The sequence below is a fragment of the Macaca thibetana genome, chromosome 6 (assembly GCF_024542745.1).
Source record: "Macaca thibetana thibetana isolate TM-01 chromosome 6, ASM2454274v1, whole genome shotgun sequence".
Taxonomy (NCBI): Eukaryota; Metazoa; Chordata; class Mammalia; order Primates; family Cercopithecidae; genus Macaca; species Macaca thibetana.
The window spans coordinates 7980371-8006011 of record NC_065583.1 but is presented as its reverse complement, the minus strand read 5'-3'; the positions used below and the strand labels follow the sequence as shown (position 1 = coordinate 8006011).

Here is a 25641-nt window from a genome sequence, read left to right as displayed (position 1 = left end):
GGTCTGTGTTCCTCCTCAGCCTTCCGGGAGCTGTTGAGGGCAGGAGAGGGCGTGGCATTCTCAGGCAAAAAACAAAATGCGGTCTTGGCTTTGTTATTCAGTTGTGTGACCTCGGAAACCTCGTGCCGTCTCTGACCCTTAACTTCCCCATCTGTCAGCCACGTGGTATAATAACCCCTGCCTCCCAGGCAGGTGCTGAGGGTTATTGGAAAGAATGCAGAGAAATTACTGGAAACATCTCAGATGTCTGATAAGTGGCAAGTGTTATCTTTCCTTTTAGTCTTCCCTACTTGATCTCCAAATGAGTCACATTTATTCAGCGCTCACTGTGGAGCAGGCTTTACTTACATGATCCCATTTAACCTGCACAACATTCCTGGCTGTTGGTATTTTCATTATCTGCTCTATATCTGAGCTAACCGGGCACACAGAGGTAAGGCAATTTGCTCCAAGCACCCTAATTAGGAAGTGATGGGTTCAACATTCAGACCCCAGCATCTGTCTCCAGAGCCTGTGATCTATCCACCGCAGTGCTCTCTGCCTCTCCTCTATCAAACCATCCTGATCATTGTTTTTCTGTGCATAATGACTGTTTGACCCCCAGAGCCTCTGCCGTGAAAAGAAGAGGCATTGAAGGCCCAGAGGAGGAGCCTGGTCCTGCTCTATCTCAATGCACTACCAGAATTCTCTGCAAAGCTTTTGTCCTGACTGCTGTGTCTGGCACAGTGTGAGATTCTGAATGAGGCCATCCCTGTCCTCAAGGAGCTCAGAGTCTGGTGGCAGAATAGCAGAGGGTGGCTTGACAGCCACATGCAGGCTGTCAAGTCCAGCAGCCTGGATTGGAAACTCAGCTGTAGCACTTACCAGCTGTGGACATTTGGGTAAGTCTCTGAGCCTCAGTTTCCTCATCTGTCAAGTAGGGATAATAACGCCAGTCCCTCCGGAGAGGGCTGTTGGAGTTAGGGCATACACTCGGCCCCCAGGGAGTACCTGACAATAGTGTTCTTAGGGCAGGAGATGCCAGCATGCTCTTCCTTGCACACAGGTCAGCATGGGACACCTGCTACAACCAGACAGCTACCAACAGGCTAAGAGGTTTATTAAGCACCTATTAAGTGCCTCAGGGTTAGCAATTATAATCTCATCCGATCTTTGCAGTAACTGCGGGGTGGCAATTACTACCTACAAGTTACAGATGAAAAGCTTCAGCTGAGGGAGGCGATCAGCCAAGGCCACATGGTGGGGTGCGCGGGAGCTCAGACTCGGTTTGTTGCACCCTGTAGGCTCCTGAGCAGAGGAAGGGTCTCAAGAAAGAGCCTCTGCTGCTTGGTGGGGTCTTCACGGCATTGCCGGTCAAGCCTCTTCTTTTCCCTCACTGGCTTCTTATCCTTTGCTTCCCAGGGGCAGTTCCCCAGGCATCCATGAGGGCCTCTCTGCTCTTCTCCTCGGAGAGCTCATCTGCCTTAGAGCTTCCAGGACCCTCCGCCCCCACCACCAGCCCTCTTTATTTCAGGAGCCACGTTCCTCAGCGCACCGGGCCTGTTCTCGCTCAGGTGCCCAGCGACTCAGTACAATCGAGCAGGGGCCCATGAAGAATTGAGCATTGTTTGTCAGAACCTTCTCATCTTTCCCGTCACATGCTCCTGCTCATGTTCCCCAGGGCCCAGTCTAGCTGCTGAGCTGACTGACTCTGCTTCCATCTCCTGCCCTCCCACACATCTGCAGCCAAGTCCAGCTGGTCCTAGCTACCACTGCACTAACATTCAGACCTTCACCTCCCCACAGGCCCCTCCCCTCACCCAGCCCAGCTGGGACCTGGCCTGGCCCACTCCATGCCTCAACCTGCTCTTACTTAAAGCTGTCTCCCACCCTGGCCGGCATTCCAGCATCTCCAGTGTCTAATCATGAGATGATTCCTTACCAAATGCTGTTTCCGCTTGTGACTTGCCTTCTTTAAACACTGTGTTTCTTCCTGACACTTACAGAAAACGTAACTTATTTTCCTCCTGCTTCTTCAAAAAGTAGCTAATGAAAATCTGTTGTATTAATCAGGGATCTCCAGAAAAATAGAGCTGATAGGGGGGTGCGTGTATTCGAAAGAGATTTGCCTTAAGGAATCGGCTCACGCAATTATGGGGGCTGGCAAGTCCAGAATCCGCAGTGCAGATTGGCAACATCTGGGGACATTTTTGGCTGTCACAATTCAGGGACTGCTAATGGCCTCTGGTGGGCAGGGACTGGGGATGCTGTAAACATTCTACAAGGCACAGGACAGCTGCCCACAACAAAGAATGACCTGGCCCAAATGTCCACAGAGGTTGAGCAGAGCTGTTGCAGCAGACTCCCCCTTCCTGGGACCACAACTGCTGCTCAGACCCCTTCCCCTAGGCACAGTCCTGGCTTGGATTCTCAGCTCTGAAGTGGACAAGTCTCCAACCCAAGGCAAAGTATATCACGTAGCCACACCTCCACCTTCAGCATCCAGAACCACTGCGTCTAGTATGGTAGCCACCGGCCACATGTGACCATGGAGCACTTGAAATGTGCAAGTCCACATTGAGAGGTGCTGTGAAGGTAAAAGACACAGCAGATTTCTGAGACTTAGGAAGAAAAAGGAACATAAAACATCACAGTAGGCCTGGCGTGGCGGCTCACACCTGTAATCTTAGCACTTTGGGAGGCTGAGGCTGGTGGATCGCTTGAGCCCAGGAGTTTGAGGCCAGCCTGGGCAACATGGTGAAACCCCATCACTACAAAAAATACAAAAATTAGCTGGGTGTGGTGGCAGGCACTTGTGGTCTTAACTACTCAGGAGGCTGAGGTGGGAGGATCACCTGAGCCTGGGAGTTAGAGGCTACAGTAAGCCGAGATCGCACCACTGCACTCCAGCCTAGGTGACAGAGTAAGACCATGTCTCAAAAAAGAAAAAATCACAGCAATCATCTTTATCAGTTTTTTGTTTTGTTTTGTTTTCTTTTTTTTTTTTTTTTTTTTTTGAGACAGAGTCTCGCTCTGTCACCCAGGCTGGAGTGCAGTAGCGCGATCTCAGCTCACTGCCAGCTCCGCCTCCCGGGTTCCCGCCATTCTCCTGCCTCAGCTTCCCAAGTGGCTGGGACTACAGGTGTCCGCCACCATGCCCGGCTAATTTTTTTTTTTTTTGTATTTTTAGTAGAGATGGGGTTTCACAGTGTTAGCCAGGATGGTCTTCATCTCCTGACCTCGTGATCCGCCCACCTCGGCCTCCCAAAGTGCTGGGATTACAGGTGTGAGCCACCGCGCCCGGCCCATTTTTATCATTTTTAGATTGATTCCTGTTGAAATAATATTTTGAATGCATTACGTGAAATAAAATGTATGGTTAAAGTTCATTGTACCTGTTTCTGCCTTTTATTAGTGTGGATACTAGAGATGTTAAAATAATTATGTGACTGGCTGTCTCTGGAGAGACCAGGCCCATCATGAGATGGGTGTGTGAGAGATGTGGAATGACCTTTCTGTTGCCAGGCACATAGGGAATCCTCTTTGCATCTTCTGGGAATCTGAATTTTCTTTTCTTTCTTTTTTTTTTCTGAGATAGAGTTTCCCTCTTGTTGCCCAGGTTGGAGTGCAGTGGTGCGATCATGGCTTACTGCAACCTCCACCTCCCGAGTAGCTGGGATTACAGGTGTGCACCACCACGCCCAGCTAATTTTTGTATTTTTAGTAGAGATGGGGTTTCACCATGTTGGCCAGGCTGGTCTCAAACTCCTGACCTCAGGTGATCCACCTGCCTGGGCCTCCCAAAGTGCTGGGATTACAGGCATGAGCCACTGAGCCCAGCCTGAATTTTTAAAATCTGTGAAGACCTCCTTCCCGTGAAGTCCTCTCCAACCTGGGTTCCAGAGATTTCATCTCACTGATAACCAGGTCCTGTCTTTCTTTTCATCTCCTTAGCTCCGCGTCCCAGCATCTGCACCAGAGCCTGAGAGGTCACAGTTGCTCAGTGCATTTATGTGTAAAGGGAACAGTAGTTACTCTACTCTCTAACCCAACACAGGGAAGTGTAGCTAACGTTTCTTTCACGCCTGAATTTGGGTTAGTCCTGTGCCTGTTTTCTGCATTCTTGGTTAACCAAGGAGGTAGGAAATTTGACCACCCTTCCTTATCAGCTCCCCACAGCTCCCTGGCATAATTTTCCGCTCATGGCTCTCACTTTGCAAACATGTTCGTTGTCATAGAAAATTCAGAGGTGAGTTGGAAGTTGGTACTGCCTGGTTACCATGGCAATGCCAGCTGCCGCTGCCTCCACAGTGAGCCAAGAGCGGCCATGGTGCTGACCAATGGGGTCGGAGCCTCTGAGAACAAAACACCTGGGGTCCATCCCAGTCTCCTCTAATGCCAACCTTCTCCTGGCCCTCAACACTGCCCTGTTTTCCCAGGGGTGCCCATCCTGCAGCCAACCTGCTGGTACAATGCATGGAGCCTGCTCCGCGGAGGTGGAGGCCTGCACTGCCCTTGCCAGCCACCCCTGAGGTGGTGGAGACCTGCTAGGTGACACTCAAAGTCATGAGTGAGTCGCTTCCTGTGCCTGCCTTCGAGATGCTGGCCGAGAGCCGCGCCCGGTGGGCCTGTGCTTCCTTAGTGACTGTCGGCAGCAATTTCCCACTGTGGAAAGAGCTATCTTGGAGCTAATGTAACAACGTCTTTTCTCATTTGTGGGTGATGAAAGAAAAGGACTCCCAGGGACCATGTTCCTGAAAAACAGGAAAAGGTCAACAGTTTCAGCATCTTCAGGGCCTTTGCCATTCCAGGCTGTATGCAGGTGGCGCATGGCGAGGGCTGCTCAATGGCTGGCACAGCACTTCGGGGGACACCTGGGTCACCTCGTTTGATCTTTACCAGCAACCTGTGAAACAGATAGGACCACCATGCCCACTTCATAAATGGGGAACCTGAGGCTTGGTGAGGGCAAAGAAGGCGGTGCCAAGGCAGCACCGCTGGCAGGCGCCGGCGCCTGGCTTGGGAGGGAAGAAGCGTCACGGCAGGGCCTGAGGTCTTATGTGGCTCCGCTGCTCTGCTGTGAACAAGTGTGAGGGTGGAGATCTTCCCCAATTTACATAAACGGAGGCTCGGGTGGCAAAGCCAGGATGTGACACCTGCTCTGTCGTGTCCCAGACTTTGCTGAGCTGTGTCAGACACAGGGCTGTCCTGCTGTGAGCGGGCACTTTGCAAGCAGGAAACCCCTCCTGAGTTCTAACGCATGGCCAAAACATGATACGAGGGGTCCCACGGGGCGGGGAGACCCAGATTCCAGCCAGAGCTCGGAGTGGAGGTCGTGACATGAGCGTGGAAGAGGCAGCTACCCCCACAACCCCCATGCAGAATCAGAAGCAGGTGACGCTGAGAGGGGCTGAGAATGCTTACCCTGCTGTGGTGGCAGCTTTTTCTGTGCCATGCGGGCCCCAGCAGTTGCTCAAGGACCTTAGTCATAGCTCCTCGGCCCACACAGCTGCATCCAAACCCCTGCCCACTGCAATCCCTTCCAAACAAGGACCCAAGGCCCAGCTGAAAAAGCATGGCTCTCTTCCCAAAGAACCACCTGGATGTTCCGGGGAGGAAGCTGTGTGGGGGAGAAGTTTTCCGAGGATTGTCAGAGGGAGGTGATCTGAGACACAGCCTGGCACGGGGGCCTAGAGGCAGTTCGCTTCCCTAGGGATTTATACCCCAAAGAAACGCACAGGTGCGCAAAGAAAGAAAAGCAAAGTCAAGAGCCCAAATTTGCACCCCTGATGTTCCCAGGCCACTCAGGTTTCTGATGTCACCCTGTGCTTTAATATCCAAAATGATGCCTCACGTTCCTGTCTCACCCACATATTTTTTTTGTGGGAGGGGCGCCTGGTTGGGCCATAGCCAAACCTGTTTCTTCCTGTTCCTCATGGACTCTCTCAGCTCCAGAATGGAACTGCCTCTTCCTTTATTTCCCCTGGGGAAGAAAACAGGCGTTTAGTTTCCCTCACACCTTAGTCGGAAGCCCACGCCACCGTTCTCAGGTGTGGTGAGCTTTGAGAAATTTGCTTCACTTCTGGAAGCCTCCATTTTCTCCTCTATGAAACAGCAAATTACACTTGTTTCTCCTGGTTGTCGGGGGATCACCTGAGAGATGGAGGTAAAAGTCCCAGCTTAGCACCTGGCCCATGACCAGTATTCAGCCTGGTTCTCTCTCATCTCCCCTTCGCCCTCTCCAGAGCCAGCACGTGTGTGGTCTGGAGACAGCTGAGCTGGTGGTCTCTCCCAGGGGCCTCTGCAGGCCTGGATGCTGACTGCCCCTCTTTCCGTCAGAGCCATGAGCTGTGAGCCGTGCCGGGTTGCCCCAGCCAGCCCCCGCTTCTCATTACAGAGCCGGCCTGTAATTAGACTGTCGCCTGGCTTCAGAGAATGTGCCTGTCAGCAACCCGGCTCCTCTGCCTCTGCAGAGGCCCCTTTGCTTGCTGGCAAGACCTCATCTCCGTGCACAGAGCCATCCTTGGAAATGAGGTGATGTCTGTTCTTCCTGTGACCCTCTTTCACTTGGGGTCAGCTGAGACCAGACCTGCAGGACATGGATGGATGGAGAGGCGGGTGACAGAGCACAGACTGCAGTCCAGGCAAGGAGGGCGAGGAAGGGATCCGGAGAGAGACCTCTGCAACGTCTTCTGCTAGGCTGCCAGGCCACTGCGCTGCAGATGCTGAAGCCAGTTAGGTTTTCTTGGGGTTTCCTGACATAACTGTCCTCACCCTGCCATCTCAGCCTGAGAGGGAGGAGTGAAGGATACAAGGGTCAGGCAGACCTGGCCTGAATCCTGGTTTTGCCTCTTACTAGCTGTGTGACCTTTGACAAGTGACTTCCCTGTTCTGGGCCTCAAATTCTCTATCTGTAAAAATGGGGCAAATGACACTTCAGAAGCTTGTTATGATGATTAAGTAGATGCAGAACACTTGGATACACTAATGACTCCAAATAACACACGATAGCTGTTATCTTCTTTAGCCGGGTTCCATCCTGTTTCCTTCCTAAATAGGCACAGCATTTGGCTGTGCTTTTGCCCATGCAGGCTCCTCTCCCCTGATATCAATATGCTGCATGATTTGTTTAGCAAACTCCTATTGATTCTCCAAGGCCCAGCTCAAATGTCCCTTCCTCTGAAGCCTTCCCTGACTCCCCAAGCGGCTGGTGACTTTGTCATCTATACTCCAAGAGTAATTTGCTTTTGCTTTTGATGCAATCCAGTCATATTGCATGGTAATTATTGTAACTGTACCCACTGCTGCCCAACCCACCGCCCTGCCCTCCCCACCCTGTGCCCACAATCCTTGCTGTGCCCTGAGCCCTTGGCTAGGCTGTGACATCATGAAAGATAAGGCCTCTACTTGTTCTTCCTGGTAATTCACAGAGTGGATGTTTTGTGATTCTTTAGTTGAATGAATACATGACTGCTGGAAACAAATAAATGGACAAATGGATGATTACAGGGAACATGAAACATTGATATAAGAAGAGCATAGGTTCAAGGAAACTGTGCCCTTTTCCCCACATATTGCTTTATTCAAGCCCAGGCTGGGTGAAACGTTTGGGAATAAGGAAGGCTATATTCTGCCTGGCGAGAGACCACCTAGGATGGAGGATCATGGAAAGAAACTGGAGACAAAGGAGGAATTCTAGGCTCATCTGCCCCGGGATCTGCTGAGTGACCTCAGGCCAGTCTCTTGGCCTCTCTCTGCGGCAGCACAGAAGGCTTCATAAAGGCCCCACCGCTGGGGCTGGGGGAAGAAACCCACGGTCTGAAGAATGTAGAGGCCAAGCTAAGGCCAGTCATGGCCGACGCCCTTTCAGGAAGGCCCCACTCCTTGACCCATGACAGCAGAGACTGGTGACACCTGCCAGCCCCACCCTGGAGAAGGAAGGGCCTCAATCACAGTCACGGCTATGAGCTGGAATGTTTCCAAGAGAGGCCCCTGCGGAAGGAGCCAGGCACTGGCTGCTGGATGGAGCGTTAGTTGTAGATACAGGGTGTGCAGGTCTGGACCTGACCACACCCCAGCATCACAGAGGCCACTTGCTCCCAGTCCAAACAGGCCTTCTGTCACCTCCTAGCACACTCCAATTCTTCCGAACTCTGCAGGCTTTGTGCTCGCTGCTCCCCTGGGCTGGCCCTTTCTCCTCATTCTGGCCACATTGTAAAGTCATCTCGTTAGGGACCTCCTTTAACCGCCCCACCTAAATTGCCTCTCTCATTCCTGGTCTCTCTTCAGTCACTCTCTACTTCTCCACCTGATTTTATTGTCTTCCCAGCACTCACCCCACCCTGAACCATCTCATCTGCTTCTGTGTTTACTGCCTGACTCTCCTTTATACCCTCAGTTGTGAGTCAATGACCCGGTCTCTCCTGGTGAGGTTTATCCCCAAGTCTTAGCACAGAGACTAGAACAGACTGGGCCACAGGGGTTCAGTGAATGTTTGTTAAGCGAATGAGTGAGCTATGAATAAGTAAGTGGATGGATGGATGGATGGATGGATGGATGGATGGATGGATGGATGAGTGGGCCAAACTGAACCTCAGTGGGAACAGGCCTCCATATGTGATACCAGGCCAATAGGCTATGGGTTTTCTCAAGTGCATCTTGACAGTTGGGTCCTGTGCTGAGACCTTGGAGCCCCACCATGGGCTCTGGAGGGTCCAATTTTTGGCTATACCCTCAGTTGCCAGCACAGGGCCAGAGTCGATGTCCAGAAACTGGGCATGCCTATGTCCAGTGGATGAACAGAGTCAAATTCCTGTAGCAGGAGCGATTGGGAAGTAGTTAAAAGCATGACTCAGGAGTCAGGAGTTGATGACCTGGGTTCAAATCTCAGCCATGACACGTTCTCACTCAATGAGAGACAGAGCACGTTTCTTACCCTCTCTGGGCTCCAATTTCCTTAAGTACCAAACAGATGATACTGGTAGTTATCCCATGGGGATATTGTGAAGACAGAGTGAGACAATGCATAGAAAGTGCTGGCACTCCATAAGGGCGCAACACTCTAACATCAGAGCCCATAGCTCCAGCACCTGCTCAGGGCCTGGCCACAGCAGGCACCTGGTAGGTGCTTATTAGGTGAGCAATGAACTCATGTGAAAAGCGATGCCACCTTCAACCTCCCTCTCAGGCCATCCAGTGTCTTCTTCAGTTGAGACCCCTCCAACACCTCCCTTTGCTGCACCTGCACTGCCAGCCTACCCTGAGCTATAGCTACATCCTGGCATGGTGTGCTGGAGAGAAGGGCGGGACCACATTGATTTGGTTGGCTTGGTCAGAGAGTTCATTTGGCAAGCATGGTCCTGTTGCCTACTCTGCGAGCAGTGTGAAACTGAATTAAGGAACAGAATCCCAAAATATCGGGGATCATCACAGACTCTCTCAGTTGGGAGGAGACATTCAGGCTTTTCTCCTTCAAGGACGGGGAAACTGAGGCCCAGCTTGGGAAGCAGACTTGCAAATTGATGGTCGAACTGGGACTCACTCCTTGACGCCTTGGCTTCCAGAGCTGCAGCCCTAAAGGGAGTGCTGTCCTCAGAAAGGAAGCCTTATTGTGTCCTGAGAAAAACTCAGGTCATACTTGGAGAGTTTTAATTTGTTTAAAAAGGCTATGACCGGCCGGGCGCGTTGGCTCACGACTGTAATCCCAGCACTTTGGGAAGCCGAGGCGGGCAGATCACTAGGTCAAGAGATCGAGACCATCCTGGCCAACATGGTGAAACCCCATCTCTACTAAAACTACAAAAAAACAAAAACAAAAACAAAAACACATTAGCTGTGTGCGCCTGTAATCCCAGCTACTTGGGAGGCTGAGGCAGGAGAATCATTTGAACCCAGGAGGTGGAGATTGCAGTGAGCCGAGATTGCACCACTGCACTCCAGCCTGGTGACAGAGCAAGACTCCATCTCAAAAACAAAAACAAAAACAAAAACAAAGCTACAACCACCTCCCAGACAACCTTAAAAATGAAAACAAACAGAAACAAAAGCAAAAAATCTCTGATTGGCATAAACAACAAAGAAGTGGTAAACGGGGGACTGGCCGAGTCCGGTGTCCCCTCTCCTTCAGTTCCACCCTGCTGGGGTGCCACCAGCACTGACCCCGACCCGAATCCCTCACCCCCACAAGGCAGCCGTGGTTGTGGCGTTGCAGCTACACGTCTACACACCATCTCTTCCAGGCTTTTCTAGAAGTCTCCAGTCAGCCTCCCTTGCATCTCCATTGCCTAAATTGGGTCTCGTGCCCATTCCTAAGTCAGCCCTCGTGGTTCCTATTGGCAAAGACTAGGTTAACATATTTCTCCTTTCAACAAATATTTATTAAGTGCCTGCTATAGGCAGCATACCTGTGAACAAAATAGAAGAAAATTCTAAAAATTGACATATTCTAGCAGGAGGATACAGACAAAAAACAAATAAGTAAAATATGCAATACTGTTAGATGTGATCAGTGCTAGGGAGAAAAATACAGCAGGGAAGGGAGAAGGGGAGTGCACGTGGGGGAAGTAGCGATGTTAACTAGGGTGGTCTAAGCAGAGACCGAGGGAGGTGAGGGAGTCAGCCATGAGGGCATCGAGGGGAAGAGAATTCCAGGCAGTGGCAACAGCAGTGCAAAGGCCCTGAGGGAGAAGTATGCTTGGTGTGTTTCACAAACAACAAGGAAGCCAGATGACTAAAGCAGAGTGAGGGAGGGGATACTGTAGGAGAGGGGTCAGGGAGGTAAGTGGGGGCAGGAGCTATGGCCCTTAAGGCCCTTGGTGAGGATTCTGGCTTCTACTTTGTTCGTTGTTTTGTTTCTTGAGATGGAGTTTTGCTCTTGTCGCCCAGGCTGTAGTGCAGTAGCACCATCTCCGCTCACTGCAACCTCCGCCTCCCAGGTTCAAGTGATTCTCATGCCTCAGCCTCCTGAGTGAGTAGCTGGGATTACAGGCGCCTGCCACCTGCCCGGATAATTTTTGTATTTTTAGTAGAGACAGGTTTTCACCACGTTGGCCAGGCTGGTCTCAAACTCCTGACCTCAGGTGATCTGCCCGTCTTGGCCTCCCAAAGTGCTGGGATTACAGGTGTGAGCCATCATGCCCGGCCTCTACTTTGACTTAGATAGGAGGTTCATGGAGGATTTTGAATGCAGAAATGTCCCAATCTCATTTAGGCTTTAAAACAGAGGTGTTTAATCTTGGCTGCACAGTGGAATTACCTGGAGAGCTTTTAGAAAATACAGATGCCTGGGGCCCACCCACAGAGGTTCTGATGTCATCAGTCAGGGATAGGGCCTGGGAATCAGGATTTTTAATAGGCACAGGAGAGTCTACGTGCAGATGAGGTTGAGAGGCATGGGTCTATGTGCCGAGGACTCCCAAATCCTTATCTCTGACTCTCGACTCATGACTCTCTGTTGATGTCCATATTTTGATGTCAGCTTCCAAATTAGGTCTCCATTTGGATGTCAAATCATCATAATAATCATCTCCAATTTAATCAAACCTCAATCTGATTCCTGACCCCTCCCCAAGCCTGTTCTTCCTATGTCCTCCGTCCAGTTCCTCAGGCCAAAACCTTAGTGTTATCCTTGATTCCTCTGTTGCTTTAATACCTGACATCTGATTCTTTAAAAGACCCTGCTCACCCTACCTTCAAACATACCCAGAAAGCACAGCCACTCACACATCCACGGCCCTGCCGCTACCCAAACCGAGGTCCTCGTGACCTCCGGGTCTTCTAGCCCCTGCCTCCAGTGGCACGTCTCAAACCTGGCTTCTGTGGATTCACGTGGAGAGCTTTAAAAACTGTGGATGCTTGAGTCCTCAGAGTCTGATACAACTGGTGGGGTGCAGTGGGGCATTGAGAATTTTATAAGCTCACCAAGTGGTTCCATTGTGCAGCCAGAGTTGATGAACCTCTGATAAGGATGGTATTTAAAGAGAAGGATCTGGCAGTGACCACCTGGGGAGAGAATACAGCTAGAGAAGCAAAGAGGTCAGAGACTGAGCACAGGCTGACTCTGCGACCTGCAGAGGCAGGGAATGAGGTGGACCCAGGAAGAGACGAAAAGGAGACAGACCCAATCATTGCCGCAGGGGTGGGAAGGACCCTTGACCAATCAAAGGCACTGCTTGAGCTAAGGTAGAAAAATCAGCTTCCCTAGGGCCCAGGGCAACATGGAGGAAGAGAGAACGGATACCTGGATCGGCTTCTCCTGGGGAAAGGGAAGGAACAGGAGGGATGTTGGGTAGTCAAAAAATATATACTAAACCAATAAAGATGATAATGGTAATGAAAATAAAAATAATGCTGAGAGAGAGAGAGAGAGAATCTTCCTCTTCTTATGAAGCCACAACTCGTACTGCATTAAACCCCCACCCTTATGATCTTATTTAACCTCAGTGACCTCCTAAAAGCCCTAACTTTTGACCACACCTAACTGCAAGGGAGCCTAGAAAATGCAATTCAGCTGTGTACTCAGGAAGCCAAGGAGCGCATGGCTATTGTTGAAAGCAGTGCAAGAAGCGGGTGGGAGGGTACCCCAGATAGATGGATCACTGTGTGCCAAAGTCTGGAGGAATGCCAGCAAGGTGAACTGGGGCACCGCCACTTGCTCAGCTGTCTGGCCCTGGGTGTAGGAGTGGGGAATGGTGGGAGGGAAGTGACTATGTTGGGCAACAAGATTTCCTGGCCCTTAATTAGCCAGGTGTGGTGCCCTATGCCTGTGGTCCCAGCTACTCAGGAGGCTGAGGTGGAAGGATGGCATGAGCCCAGGAGGTCAAGGATGCAGTGAACTGTGATTGCATCACTCCACTGCAGCCTGGGCAACAGAGTGAGACCGTGTCTCAAAAAAAAAAAGGAAAAGATTCCCTGGCTCTTAAAGAGGGTCATAGGCAGAGCTCATGCTCAAGACCATCACTCAGGGGTAGCTTGGCTCAGTTTCTTCCAACTTAGACAGTCGAGTATTCTTTTTTTTTTTTTTTTGAGACGGAGTCTCGCTCTGTCACCCAGGCTGGAGTGCAGTGGCCGGATCTCAGCTCACTGCAAGCTCCGCCTCCCGGGTTCACGCCATTCTCCTGCCTCAGCCTCCCGAGTAGCTGGGACTACAGGCGCCCGCCACCTCGCCTGGCTAGTTTTTTGTATTTTTTAGTAGAGACGGGGTTTCACCGTGTTAGCCAGGATGGTCTTGATCTCCTGACCTCGTGATCCGCCCGTCTCGGCCTCCCAAAGTGCTGGGATTACAGGCGTGAGCCACCGCGCCCGGCCGACAGTCGAGTATTCTGTGAACGTATGGTTTCAAAGGATTCTTGAAAACACTGTAACCATTCATTTATTAACAGGGAACATGCTCATATTGTTCCACATTTGAAAAGTGAAACGAGTCAGTCATGACAAACCCCCTCCCACCCTGTCTGCCAGGCACACACTCCTCCTCCTCCCTCAAGGCAGCCAGTGCTTTCAGTTTCATGCATAATCTTGCAGTGATGTTTTATGCAAATATAAATTTTACATATATATCCATTCTTCCCTTCGTCCAGTTTTGCACGAATTGTAGCATGCTGAACATAGTATCCCGATCCTTATTTTTGTCTCAGATTTTTTTCATGGTGATATGTAAAGAGCCTTCTCGACAACGTAGAACTCCACTGTATGGCTGGATCACCAGGATAGTCCCCTGTTGATGGACAGTTAGGTTATTTCTAATTTATAAATAACCTTGCAATTAAGTTTGCATATGTCACTTCATGCAGGGATGGATCTATTTGCAGGATAAACTCATAGGAATAGAACTTCTGGGTGAAAGGGTTATACTCTTCTAGCATAACTGGCTATGAACCGCCAGGCCACTCCACATATCCTTCTTCTGTCTGAGTCCCTCCCTAGTCCCACCCAATGATGCAGACCTGGGCGACAGTCCTGAGGTGCTGAGCCCAGCCATGTGGCCCCTGGCATGGTTCCGTGCCCCTTGGAAGAGGGCAGTGCCCAGAGTGGTCTCCTCAGATTCTTGGCTGGAGACGTCTCAGCGAGGTCATCCCGTGACCCCCCTGCCCTGTGGTCTCACATCAAGGACAATTGTTTCCCTGCCTCTCTTCAACCACCAGCCCAGCCCCATTCCTACCCCCTCCTCCAGTCCCACGACTTCACCCCTTACCCCCAGAACAGAGGTAAAGCCCGCAGAAGGCCAAGGCAGCACTGTGATAGCCAGAACAATGTCCCCTCCAAAGACATCCATATCCTAATCCACACAATCTGTGACTATGTTGCCTTACATAGCAAAAGAGACTTCAAGATATGAAGTCAAGGATCTCGTGATAGAGAGATTATTCTGCATTATTTGGCTGAGCCCAGGGTAGTTGCTAGGGTCCTCAAAACATGGAGAAGGGAGGCCGAAAGTGAGAGTCATAGAGAGTCTGGAAGATGTTATGCTGCTGGCTTTGGAGTGGAGGGAAGAGTCGTGAACCAGGGTATATGGGTGGCTTCTAGAAACTGGGAAAAACAAAGGTATGGCGTCTCCCCTAAAGCCCCCAGGAGGAATGCAATCCTGCTGACACACTGGTTTTAGCCCAGTCAGACCTCTTTTGGACTTCTGACCTTCAGAACCGGAAGGTAATAAATTTGTGTTGTTTTCAACCACTAAGCTCATAGTAATCTTTTACAGCAGTAGGAGGCGACTAATTCTGTTGGTCCCCGAACCACCCCCGCAGGAGCCCAGTGCTACTTCTCTCCTGCCTCCTGAGCTGCCTCCCTTCTTGCAGAAGGCCTGGCTTCAAATCCCTGTTCTCCTTACCTACTGGGTGCTTTGGGGCACATACGGCATTCCTTTGAGCCTCGGTTCTCTCATCTGCAAAATGCAGCTCATGATCAGACTGTCACAAGGTTGCTGGGAGGTTAAATGAGATGATGCTTGTGAAATCTCTTAGCAACCGTGCCTGCCATGAAATCGGCGCTTGATATTTTTAGATGTTGAGCATAATTCTGAAACTTGCAGTTGTGCTCCCAGAACCTACTCCTGCTCTGGCCCTGGCTAGGGCCCTCACTTCCCCTGCGGAGATGGCCCCCTTTCTGCAGTGCTTACACCCAGCAGTGACCCTCCGGGAGGCAACTCTCTCCCGCAAACCAGCCCCAAGGAGCCAGGACCCTGAGGTGCTGTCCTCAGCAAAGAGGAAACTCAACCCAGGTTCAAATCTTTTTTTTTTTTTTTTTTTTTTTTTTTTTGCCACTTCCCAGCTTGGTGGCACTGGGGGACTTATTCCACCACTCTGAGCCTTGGTTTCCCCCTTTGTAGAATTCCCACAGTGAGCCCCAGCCCAGGAGGTTGGCCCAGGAGTGTGCTCACGACTGGACACATAGCAGGTACTGGAGAAACAGCTTCAGAGCACTGCCTTCGCAGCCAGGACCAGACCCAGACTTGGAGGACCCTGGGACCCACACAGTGTGTAGCCCCCTCTTTAAGAAGGAGCATCTGAACTTACAAACGTAATTCTGATGGGGCCTAGGCCAGGGAGGCGTCCTGAGGCCTGACCTCCATTTGCTTCTGCTCTCTGCTCTCAACCCCTCCTTCTCCGTAATGACCGGGCCAAACATGTTTCAGAAATGTCCCTCCCAACCTGCCTGAACCAGCCCCAGGAGCCTGAGATTTTTCTGAAACTGTCAGAGGCGGTGACCACCTTAGCCTCCCAGCAGGATCCAAGCTCACTTGGTAAGTGAGCAAGACTTTTGATGGAACAAAGGCAAAATCTCTATCTGATGAGATTAGCTCTTTGGAAAAGAGCGCACAGTTCATCAGTTCGTCTCTACCTTGCTCGGACAGTAGAGATGCCAGATTAAAACAGCAACAACAACCAACAAAACCAAGACATATGTGTATATATATGAATTCAATTTAATTTGAATTCCAGATAATGAATAATTCTTTAGTATAATTATATCCCAAACATTGCATGAGACATTTAGCTGGATGTGCTGCATTTTGGCTGGCAGCCCTGTCTGTTGGAGACACAGCCACGTGGCTGTTCAGATTCAGGGTGTGCTCTGCAGAAGTGTTGCTGCTTTGAGAAGCATCTGGGGGCCCTTGAACTTCAGCAGAAGAATAACCAGTGGCAGAGGGAGGGATAGGGGAAGCTGCCCCCAGGCAGGTTGGTGAGCGTTTAACACCTGTGGCCAGAGCCAGGTGGTCAGGGCCTGAAGTGTAGCCTTAAATGAGACTTGTAGCCACCCCCAGAGCAAGTGTTGGCACACCCATTTCTGCAGATGTGAAAGCCAGAGCCCAGCAGGAAAGGAACACCTTGTGAGCACCTACTATATGCTGGCATTTTACACGCATTCGCTCATAGTTAAGAGTGGGCAGATTTTGCAGTTGTTGCTATTAATGTAATCCAGGCGTCAGAGAAGCACGATATGAAAAATGAGTCTTTTTCCCCACGTTTGAGAGCGCTCCACCTCTCAAACCTCTCAGCGATTCCTCAGCCTCAGCACTATTGGCATCTTGGACCAGACTTTTCGTTTTTCTTTTTTTTTTTTTTTGTCGTGGGCTGACCTGTGCACTGTAGAATGTTTAGAAGCATTCCTGGCCTCTAGCCACTCAGTGCCAGTGGCACCCCCACCCCTTCTATCTGTGACAACCAAAAACATGACTCCAGACATTGGCAAATGTCCCGTAGGAGGCAAAATCGCCCCTGCAAGAACCACCGCTCCAGAATGACTGTTAATCATTTTCTGAAAGGAAAAATAAATATTTGAGCCCCAAAATCACTAGGCCAAAGGAAAAAGTCAAGCTGGAAACCGTGTCGGGCAAACCCGCCACCCATTTTCTTCCCGAATAAGATAGCTACAAAGATTTTTTAAAGCTACATACCTTCCTCACAATTTTCCCACAGGGAAATTCCTTGTGGGCTTCAAGATCTTCACCCTAAAGCAGTTCTGTCGAATTGCATCCTGGCAATGTCAACCAACAGCCAGTCTTCACAGCTGCGGGACAGAAGGTCACCCCTCTGCTCACCTGAAACAAATGCCTGTCTGATTGCTTCCTCTGCCCTATTGTTTATGTAAAAATGCTGATTCACTGAGCCAGCCTAAGGCATAAGTGACTATTCTTCTACGCCCCCACCCCCCAGCACCACATGTAAATTGTGTATTCAGTGAAAGGCTGATTAAAGACTCAAAAGAATGCGACTATTTGTCTCTTGTCTACCGATGACCCGGAAACCCACCCCTTCCACCTTGCTGTACCGAACCAATGTGCATCTTACACATATTGATGGATGTTTCATGGCTCCCTAAAATATATAAAAGCAAGCTGTATCTCGACCGCCTTCGGGACAAAGAATTTTTGGCAAAAGGATTTTTGGCCTCAGGACCTCCTGAGGATTTGTCACGGGTGCGTCCTTAACCTTGGCAAAATAAACTTTTTACATTGATTAAGATCTGTCTCAGATACTTTGGGTTCACACTTCCTTGAGAATATGTTTAGAATATTTTGAAGCACATGTGTATGCCTTCAAAAAACAAAACCAAACAACGAAAAACAAGACAAGGCCAGGCGCAGTGGCTCACCCCTGTAATCCCAGCACTGTGGGATTACAGGATCTCTTGAGCCCAGGAGTTTGAGACCAGCCTGGGCAACATGGAGAAACCCTATCTCTATTAAAAATACAAAAAAACTAGCCAGGTGTGGTGGTACATGCCTGTAGTCCCAGCTACGTGGGAGGATGACTTGAGCCCGGGAGGAGGAGGTTGCAGTGAGCTGTGATTGAACTACTGCACTCCAGCCTGGGTGACAGACAGCTTGTCTCAAAAAATAATTTTTAAAGAGACAGGTTAATATATACACCTCTTTTATCACTTGCCTTTTTACTTACCAGTATACCTTGGACATCTTTCTGTATACCCTACTCATGAATCTGCATTTCTTCTTTGACAACTGAATGGCATTTCTTTGTGGGTACTGCTGCCATTGATGTAACCAGTTCCCTCACTCTTGAGGCAGTAGAGTTGTTTCCAGTGTGTTGCTGTTACAAACGATATTCCACTCAGCATTCTCACACATGTGTCTAGATATATTCATAGGATAAACCCCTAAAAGTGGAATCGCTGGGCCATAGGTATGTACATTTTTAATTTGATGTGCCACATTGTTAACCAGAATAGTTTGCACCAATTTACTCCATTGCCACTAACATCTTGATGAAAAGTACCAAACATTTAGTGAGCATTGACTGTATTTCATACACTATGTTAAGGGATTTGCATGTGCTATCTTATTTAATTCTCACTATAATTCTGCTGGTAGGAACTAATAATATTTCCATTTTACAAATGAAAGAACTTTGGCTTAGAGTGATTAAGAGTATTTTCTAATCTTGTCAGTGACAGTACTGGGATCCCAACCCAGAGCTCTCTCAGTCTAAAACCTGTTCTCTTCACCAATACATTCACTTTTCATAACAATTGTGTGAGCTGGGCCCCATTATTTCTTTTTCTAATGGGATTACTGAAGCTCCAAGTAGTTAAAGTGACTTGCTCAGGGACATAGAACCCAATCACAAATCTGAGCCTGACTCCAGAATCTGTATTCTTCCCTTGAGACTCCATGCCACCTCCTCCAGGAAGCTCTCTGGGATTACTCCAACCATCCTCGTCATCTCACCCCCAATAGCAGCTCCTTGGGAGCTCTGGGACTCTGCAGCAGGAATTTTAACTCAGAGTGTGTAGGTGTGTGGGTGTGTAGGTGTGTGGGATCTCACAGATGTTAAAGTCAGACAGACTAGATTAGAAATCCCTTTGCTATCTACCTTCTGAAGTGAACTACGGCAAGAGACCCTCTCTCGGGGTCTCAGTTATTTCATCATTATGATGCTTTTTATTACTGTTGCTAATAGTAGCATGATAATAGTGATTACCCCTTATGGAGACCCTTCTCTGCACCACCTTTTACAGTGGGTAGTGCCTTAGTTTAGGTCCCTCAGGAAGCAGACACTGAGACAAGGATTTGGGGCAAGGTTTTTATTTGGGAGGTGACCCCAGGCATCTTGGTGAGAGACTAGGGAAGTGACACAGGGAACAGAGTAAAACCATGGGATGGCGTGTGATGGACAGGTAATTGCCAAGGCTAGCTGGGCTCTGAGAAGTCGTGTGGCTCACGCCATGGAATACCCTACCCAGGCAATCCTCAGTGGTTGGGGGTCTCTCCGGCTTTATTGACTGCAAGCCATTCCTGCAGCCTCAGGTCAGGGCTGGGGTACTGTCTGCAGGTGGCCAACAGCACAGCCTCCCTGCGGGCAATTTACAGGAGCTTCAGAATGAATTAATTACCACTCACATTGTGTCTGCCACTGACCTTGTGTTTTACTTACCATTGACCTAATCGCTGTTGACCTTGTGTTTTTTTCTTGCTAGTTCTGTCACTCTTTGGAGGGTCTATGCCTCGTACCTCACCTAGGTTTTTCCCATTACCATGCGGGGCATGGCGTAAACCTCCATAAATTAAGGCTGACCATTTGAATCCTTCAGTCATTAGCAAATATTTACTGTGTACCTACTATGTGCTACGTGCTGTTTAAGAAATCAGTAGACTTCATTGTTTTGAGCAGTTTGAGGTTTACAGAGAAATGAGTGGAAAATACAGAGTTCTCATCTACTTCCAAAGCCTCCCGCATCCTGTTAGCACCTGTGATTAACATCTGGCATGGATGTGCTACATTTGTTACAACTGATGAGCCAATACTGATACATTTTTATTCACTAAAGCCTAGAGTTTACATTACGGTTCCCTTTTTGTGTTGTGCATTCTGTGGCTTTGCACAAAGACATCGTGACACGCAGAATGCCACTATTCCCTGTGATCCACCTATTCAGCCCTCCCTCCTTCCCGCCCCTTCCCTCCAACCCGTGGCTCCGGGGATTTTTTCAGTGCTGGGAACACAGCTGGGACACAATAAAATTTCTATCTTCGTGGAGCTGACATTTCGGTGGGGAGAAGGATAATACTTAAGCCAGCAAATAACACATCCCCGGGTCCAGGAGATGATAGATACTGTGAAGAGAATGTGTGTGGCTAGGGGAGGGGAGCTCTTGTTTAGGCCTCAGATTCATATGTTGATGCCCTAACCCCTAGTACCTCAAAATGTGACCATATTTACAGAAAGCAATTTTTTTTTTTTTTTTTTTTTTTTTTTTAGACAAAGTCTCGCTCTGTCACCCAGGCTGGAGTGCTGTGGCACCATCTCGGCTCACTGCAGCCTCTGCCTCCAGGTTCAAGTGATTCTCATGCTCAGCCTCCTGAGTAGCTGGGATTACAGGTGTGCACCACCACATCTGGCTTTTTTTTTTTTTTTTTTTTTTTTTTGTATTTTTTAGTAGAAACGGGGTTTCACCATGTTGGCCAGGCTTGTCTCAAACTCCTGGCCTTAAGCAATCCATCCACCTTGACGTCCCAAAGAACTGGGATTACAGGCATGAGCCATGACACCCAGCCAGAAGGAAAGAGGGTAAGAAGTTAAATGGAGCCATTATGGTGTGCCCTAATCTAGTATGAATGGTGTCCTTATAAGAAGAGGACATTAGGACACAGACACACACAGAGGGAAGACCATGCGAATGAAGATGGCATCTGCACACCAAGGAGAGAGGCCTCAAGAGAAACCAACCCTGCTGACATCTTGAGCTTGGGTTTCCAGCCTCCAGAACTAAGAGGCAATAGATGTCTTTGGTTTAAGCATCCCAGTCTGTGGTATTTTGTCATGGCAGCTGGAGCAAGCTAGCACAGGAGGCACGAAACCTGCTCTTCCATGTCCCCAGCCCTCCCATCCCACGCGGAGGTGTTAGGGAGCATGATCTACTGTCACTGAAACAATCTGGGTCCTGGAAGCTGCCCTGAGGCGGCCTTCCTTTCCACCTCGGGGGCAGAGCTAGCTGTTCTCTCTGCCTTCCTCCATGACTTGCTGCTGGTTGTGGAGGCCACTCACGGAGAACCCACTGGGCATGTCCAGAACAGCATCGCAGACACCTGCATCCTGGCAGGCAGAGGCCAAGACCCCATTCTTCCTTCCACTTAGCAGTTGTGTGACCTTGAGTGGGTTACTTCACCTTCAAAGCCTCAGTTTCTATATCTGTTCAATAAGGGGAAGGGATGGTTCCTGCCTCCTGGGGGGTACCAGGGGAACCAAATGAGCTACTGTGTGAGAAACACTCAGCCCAGCCCAGAACACAGATGAGGTTAGCAACCCTTTCTTCCCGTGTAGCATCTGTCTTTACAATGAGTCTGAGGGGGAAACATTATTCGCATTTTACGCCAGAAACCTGACCTAAGGGCGCCTTGCAGTGACCAGCCAGTCAACCCACAGCCTTGCAGACGGGACCAACCACCCCTGGCTGGTTCTGCCCCCAATCCTCTGGTGGTACAGGTGGTGCAGTTGGCTGTGGCATCGATATCACTGAGGCCCAGGCTGTGGGCCCTGGCCTTGTAAATAAGTCTCAAAAATTCAACTCCACTGTCCATCTCTCCCCAGCCCCTTGAGTCAGCAGGACTGCCCTGAAACAGCTCAAGAACAGAGTTTCTATGACGTTTCCAGCTTTTAATATTCCTAGTTCCCTTCTAAATCACCTCTCTGGACCTCAGTTTCCTCATTTGAAAAATGGGTAGAAGAATTCAGTGCTTTCTCAGGCCTCCCCTGCACAGCAGAACCATCTAGAAATTCTGCCAGAAATGCCACTGGGGGAAGTCATGCCATGGTGACAGTCACATTTAATGACAGCTCTTATTGACTGCACATTTCCTATATCAGGTACTTTCTATACATCCTCTCATTTTATGTCCGACAAAGAGCCTATGAGGTGGTTGGTACTGTCCCTATTTTACAGATAAGACAGAGACCCAGAGATGCTCAGTGATATTTTCAAGGTCTCATGGCCAGTGCATGGTAGAGTTGAGACTTGAACTCAAGTCTGTCTGGGTTTAAAGCCTGTGTCTCCCGCATGCTGACGCCGACCCCCAGTGTGTCTCATGGCTTACAGTTTTAGGGTTTTGTTTTTAGGCAAAACACTGTTTTGTCTGAATTACAATTCAGTTCAGGTTTATTTTAAAAATTCATAACAACACAGGTGACTGCTGTATTGTAGCAGCAAGGTTGTTGCCTAGAGCACAAGTTTTACAGCCCAGCTTTTCCTTTTCTCTTCCTTGGGAGGGGAAACGTCCTGTACCATGAGCATTTGCTTTAATTTTTACACACACACACACACACACACACACACACACACACACCCAGGGACAGATACATTTCTCCAGCTCTCCTTTGAAACGGAGGGAGTAAGGTCTGGCACAGTGGCTCACGCCTGTAATTCCAACACTTTGGGAGGCCAAGGTGAGCGGATCACTTGAGCTCAGGAGTTCAAGACCAGCCTGGGCAACATGGTGAAACCCCGTCTCCACAAAAAATGCAAAAATTAGCCAAGCATTGTGGCACATACGTGTAATCCCAGCTACTCGGGAGGCAGAGATGGGAGGATCACCTGAGCCCAGAAGGCGGAGGTTGAAGTGAGCTCTGATTGTGCCCCTGCACTCCAGCCTGGGAAACAGAGCGAGACCCTATCTTGAAAACAAAAAAAATTAAATGGAGGGAGCAAAGAGGCTTGGGGCTGAAATTAAAGTTCAAACTAAAATCCTAAAGAGGTTGACTATGCTGATTTCCTTTGGACGTTAAAAAGCCTGCCAGAAGGATGCTAATTGTCAAGGCTTCCCAGGGCTTGGAGGAGCTTCCCAGAATGCACTGGGAGTGAGGCAGACAAGGCTGCATGGGCCCAGTTCTCTTTGTTCTGCATGTGGGTTGCTGCAGCGGGGCATGATGGAGACAGATACGTGTGAAAACATTTTGTACACTGGATAGCGTACGAGGAGGAGGAGGAGGAGGAGGATGTGGCTCACATGGCCTGGTTTCAGGCTCAGCTTTGCCCCCAGCTAACTGTGTGACCTGGAGGAAGTTGCTTATCTGGGCTGCAGTCTGCCCCTAAGAAATAGTTGGACACTAGACAATCTCATTGTTCCATTTGAGTCTAACAAAGATGACCTTGGCAAATGTGGCACAAAATTCTGTTTCCTAGAAACATACTCTAACCAGCTGCAATGATAGCAAAATATAAAAATAATGCAGCACGTAGTATGAGCGAAGCACGTAGTATGAGCCAAGCACTGAGCAAAATAATTTTTCACAGCCCATCTCACTTATATCTCCTGATAAAGGTACAAGCTGAATACTTGCATTATCCCCACACTAAAGATGAGAAAACTGAAACTCAGAGAGGCTAAATCATTGCTCAAGTCCCCCAGCTAGAAAGCAGCAGATCTAGGATTCGGAAATTTGGAAAACCAAATTTTCCTGTCTCCATGGCCTCCCTCTTAAGCAAAGGTTCAGGTCACAGCCATAAGCCTGGATGCAGCGGAGACGGTTAGGGCTAATAGGCCCTCACTTCAGGGTCACCAACAAGCCAGAGTCTGATCTCCTCTAACTGAGTGTCCCTGGCTTAGGCAGGCAGTGCAGGAGTGTAACCGGATCTGCTTAGAGAGGCCCCAGCTTGCGCCATTCACTGGGCCAGAAACCTGAGCTGCTCCTGAGAGGGCTGGAGGACAGCTTGGGGCTTGGAGATTGGCTCACACTATCCCAGCTATTCCATCGCAGACTAAATGGCTTCTGGCCTTTGTTAATGGCGCCATCTCAGATCAGTGCCAGGGGAACCACTGGTCATTTGGGGGCACTGGGGGGAGCAGGGTAGAGGGGTGTGGTGATGGTGGGTGATTAGCAGCTCCCCTCTTCCTCCTCACCCCTTGGTCCCTCTAGTTGACCCACCACTTTCCCCCAGTTGATGCAGCAGAAATTTCCGGTGGGAGGGATACTCAGGTTTGGGAGTCCATTTCATTCCTGCATGTTCACTATTTATAAGCCTAAGCCACAGCCTGCCTGAAAATTCCAGGTCATACTCCCGCAACCCAACCTGATCAAATATTCATGGAAGCTGATGAGCTGTCATCATCATGAATCCCATGACCTGCATTTATTGCTTTGACACTACTTTATAGGAATTACTTCTCCTCCTCTGCCCTGTGCCACATTTTCACCACCCTTCCCCAATAAATCCAGCTCTGAGCAATTTATAAATGTGTAGCTTATCAAAATCGTGCTCAGGCCTCAACCTGGGAGAAGCAAACTAACTGGAAATTAATTTATGTATTAGGCATTGATTACAGTGTAGACCCTTTTAAATGTTTGTAGAAGTGCATGATAATGTAAAAAGAATCTTTCAATCAAAAAGACCAGGCCTTGAGTCCCAAAGCTGCCTTTTGCAATGTGATAATAGTCACTTACACTGAATCTGAGTTCATCATGTCTCAGACAAGGCACTCACATGACAAGTCTATGAGCCAAGTGTTATTATTGTCACCTCCTATTTTTCAGATGAGGAAACTGAGGCACAGAATGGTTATATAAATTGCAAAAGGCAAATTGCAAGGTCACATAAATTGCAAAAGGTAAATTGCTAAGCCCAATTTCCACATATTGGGAAAATAAGGGATAATAATTCCTGATTTACCAAGTACTTGGGAAGGTTAGATTCTGTAAAGTAGGAGGGTTTAGCACAAAGAATGCCTCCCTCCCTTCCCTTCCCCTCACCTTCCCTTCCCTTTCCTTCCCTCCCGCTTTCTTTCTTGCTTTCCAATATTGATCAAAGGTGCCATTATATCAGGTCTTGTGCTAGGTCCTGGAGAGATGGCGTGAACCAGGCAAAAGCTGCCCTCTGCTTCACTCTCTCTTGTGAGCCTGCCATCTTGCAAGGTGCAGGCGATACACCATGACCTTCCCATTGTCCCATGTTCTCTCGCACCCAGAGGATCAGTATTTCCCCTCCTATGGCTTCTGCCTTCTCTCTGGTTCTGGGGGTGGGGGGAATGACTGGAGGCCAAATCCAATAATCTTTGTTGTCTGTTCCCCCTTTCTTAGCTTTTAATGTGATCAAAACTCAGGTCTGGACTGAAGCCTAGAGAAGCAGACATGTTTGCCCCAAGGCTGTCTGAGGAGTGAGGAGCTAGGGCAGGATCTGAACTAGATATGTCTGACCCAAGCCCCATGATAAGGCCATGTGTTCCAAACTCAGGCAACTGTTACGGGTGCAAATTCCTTCCCTACTTTGAGCTAGAATCCCCAGCCTGCCATTTGCATCTGATAGTGTTCTATATTCTCAAAATAGAAGCCACTCTGGCAAATATTTGGCATTATATTTCTGTCTTTCCTAATGCTCCTCTATGCTTTCAACTTTTTTTTCTTTTTTTTTCATTAGAAAGGATGTTGGGCTCCTTTTTTTTTCTCCTGTGGCTCTTGCTGAGCCTGCTACCCTTTGTCAAAGTGTCCCTTTAAGCCGTATGCCTGAGTCGAATGGGCCACTTCCAATGCGGGCTCACGTGCGGGAGCCAGCAGGCTGCCCATCTCCCATAGTGAGGGCTTGCTCCAGCTTTTCTGTTGGGCACACCCCACAAAACATGATCTTTGAGTCCTCTGGAAACACTAGTTATGGGCATATCTGCTGCTTCTGAGGTGAGGGTGCCTAGGCACCAACATGCATTGGGCACCTGCTGGGTTC

General features: G+C 49.2%; 2 long non-coding RNA genes across 2 annotated transcripts in view; both read right to left on the bottom strand.

Annotated features, from left to right (window-relative positions):
- LOC126956399 (uncharacterized) overlaps window positions 1–17130 on the bottom strand; it is a 34508-nt gene extending 17378 nt beyond the window's left edge. Inside the window, exon 1 of the long non-coding RNA XR_007726303.1 lies at window positions 16874–17130. This is a non-coding gene — a long non-coding RNA (uncharacterized LOC126956399). The remainder of the gene's footprint in view (window positions 1–16873) is intronic.
- The window catches only part of LOC126956402 (uncharacterized), a 256963-nt gene that overhangs the window by 218941 nt on the left and 12381 nt on the right, over window positions 1–25641 (bottom strand). The gene's annotated exons all lie outside the window — the stretch shown is intronic.